Raw genomic sequence first — 3,441 nt, 5'->3', positions numbered from 1 at the left:
ATCTGCGTTCAGCTCCATTTCTTCAATCACCAATAATGTTATATATATATATATATATATATATATATATATATATATATATATTATAGGTGCTATGGCCCAGTGGTTAGAGCAGCAGACTCATGGTCAGAGGATCACGGTTTTGATTCCCAGACCGGGCGTTGTGTGTGTTTATTGAGCGAAAACACCTAAAGCTCTACGAGGCTCTGGCAAGAGGTGGTGGCAATCCCTGCTGTACTCTTTCGCCCCAACTTTCTCTCACTCTTCCTTCCTGTTTCTTGAGTAATGCTGCGATGGACTGGCGTCCTGTCCAGCTGGGGGGAACACATATGCCACAGAAACTGGGAAACCGGGCCCATGAGCCTGGCTAGGCTTGAAAAGGGCGCATAAATAAAATAAAAATATATATATATATTTATATCCGGGGTCTAACAGATAAATTGATATCAATTTTAAGGAATTAAGTTACTAGGTTTAACATTTCATTTTTTGACGAAACCTTGCTTGCTTGAAAATCTAATCCTCCTTTTTATTTTTCAGGTAAATAGTGAACTTATTCGACAACAGAAAGTCATGGAATAAGAGAATTGTTCTGTCATTGGTTGTTTTGGCATGCACCAGGCACACTGCCAATAAAATTGTTAAGTTGATGAAACTTCGAAAAACAACAGTTTATCATCGTGTGTAAAAGAAGCGAGAAAGATTGATTGAAAAGAACACAAGACTTGAAGTGATTGCAAGCACAATCCAAATTTTTCTGTTGGCCTCAAACACTCAATTGAACCCATCCACATCCATGACAACTCTTGCAAAAAAATGCAATGTGTCCTTATCCATGGTGTCCAGAGCTATGAACAGGAACCTTGGCATGCTTAGCCATGTTTGTCATTGTTGTCACCTCCTAACAGTCAAGGCCAAAGCAATCAGAGATAAGAGATGCCCAAAGCTTCTGTCATTCATCAAGCATCAGAGTGCAGGAAAAACTCATGTGTTTGTGGATGAGAAGTTCACCGTGGACACTGGAGTGAATTGCAGAAATTCTTGAGTGACTGCATACAACCCTTCTGACGTCCCCACTGTGTTTGAGACTAAGAACCATGCCTCTGTGATTGTATTTGGAGCAGTGGCAAATGATGGAAGTGTCATGGATCCACACTTCATTGAGTCTGTCTTGAAGATCGGCACAAAGGAGTATCTGGACAACCTGAAAAACTCTCTGTTACCTTGGACAGAGCAAAAGTTTGGGCTTGACAATGTGGTGCTTATCAAGGATTCTTCACCATGCCATGGGTCAAAAGCAACACAGTAGGCTATAGGTGAAGACACTTGCCCAAGGTGCCATGCAGTGGGAATGAATCCGGAACCATGTGGTTGGTAAGCAAGCTACTTACCACACAGCCACTCACCAAGGTGAGAAGGTGCCATTTTTTGTGAGGGCCAGCATCTGGCCCAGTAATAGCCCAGATCTCAACCTTCTCGGTTACTTTTTATGGAGCATACTTCAAGGAAGGACCAATGCTTCACCACACTCAAGTGTCAACAATTTGAAGACCTGCCTCATGTGTACAACACACAAAATCAAAAGGGCAGAGGTTGCAACAGCTGCCAAAAACAATTTTGTTCTCACGTGGAGGCAGTAATTGCTCAAAAGGAGGGCCATACTGAGTGATAAATGTTTTTGTTGTAATAAATGTTAGATTAAAATTATATCTGTAGACTTCTATTATTTTAGTACTTATAACCAGTTTTATGCAGCATAGAAGTTGTCTCAATTTACCTGCAAAACCTTGTGTATGTGTGTGTGTATGTATATATATATGTGTGTATGTATGCATGTATATGTGTATGTATGCATGTATATATATATGTATGTATGTATTCGTGTATATATATATATGCATGTATATATATATATATACATATATACACACACACACACCACATATATATATATATATATATATATATATATACACACACACATGCCGTAACTATCTGCCTGTTCTCTCTCCATATTTTTACTCTCTTTGTCTATTTTTTTCTGTAGAACAACATATGTTTAAAACATAAAAGACTTTTCTTTCCATTTCTCCAGAGCGTAAACCTAATACACTTTTTGTCTTGTTATCTTGTCCTCATGTTATTCATAATTCTTGCATCACATGATGGTTGGAAATGAGTGTCTGTGTCATACAAGTTTTTAATGTGCTTTCAATCATATTCTGGTCATGGCAAAATATTACCTTATTTGGAAACTATTGAGGGTTGGTGACAGGAAGGGCATCCTACCATAGACTTCAATTTGGCCATGTCAACAACAACAACAACTAATGCAACATCTTCCACTACTACCACTGCTATATCTCTCTCTCTGTCTCCCATCTACAATGACAAATGCACCAGAGACTCTCCAGACGTGATTCTTTCTCTACAATGGAATATTTTTCCTACTTGAGGGTGTGATTTGGTTGCTATTTCTAGCAGATATTTGATGTCCTTTCTATGGAATATATCGTTGCTGCTCATAAATAACAGCCACTGAAATAACCAACTTGCTGCTGAGGTTTCAGGGTGAGACTCAGAACAACTCATATAAAACAAAGCAACATAAATGAAAGAATAATAATGGCTTCAAATTTTGCCACAAGGGCAATAATTCTGTCGACCCCAGTATGCAACTGGTACTTAATTTATCGACACTGAAAGAATGAAAAGCAATGTTGATCCCGGCAGAAATTGAACTCAGAACATAAAGACAGACAAAATACTGCTAAGCATTTTGCCCAGTGTGCTAACGATTCTGCCAGCTCACTGCCTTAATAATAATAATAATAATAATAATAATAATAATAATAATAATAATAATAATAATAATAATAACAACAACAACAAAAAGGTGAGCTGGTTAAGGTGGCGAGCTGGCAGAATTGTTAGCATGCCAGGCAAAATGCTTAGCGGTATTTCATCTGCCACTACATTCTGAGTTCAAATTCCGCTGAGGTCAACTTTGCGTTTCATCCTTTTGGGGTCGATTAAATAAGTACCAGTTACACACTGGGATCAATGTAATTGACTTAATCCTTTTGTCTGTCCTTGTTTGTCCCCTCTATGTTTAACCCCCTTTCAGCAATAAAGAAATAAATACAACAAACAGTAGATGAATTTTAAAAAAAGCATTTATGAAAAATAAAGATTTTTTTGTACAAAATGCAAATAAGAATAGTGAAAAGGCAATTTTTTCTTTTCTTTTTTTTTTATAATTTTTTGATCCATTGAAAGCAAAGCAGGTGATATGGGGACTACAGCCAGCCTAGAGACTGGTTGTAGTTCCTGTTGGATATATATATATACATATACACATACATACAGACATATATGATATATACATAGATATATATTTATAGTGTTCTGTTCCGTGATGGTAAGATCAGCAAAAAAAGT

Source organism: Octopus sinensis, linkage group LG28 (genome assembly GCF_006345805.1).
Source record: "Octopus sinensis linkage group LG28, ASM634580v1, whole genome shotgun sequence".
Classification (NCBI taxonomy): domain Eukaryota; kingdom Metazoa; phylum Mollusca; class Cephalopoda; order Octopoda; family Octopodidae; genus Octopus; species Octopus sinensis.
This window is presented reverse-complemented; position numbering follows the sequence as displayed.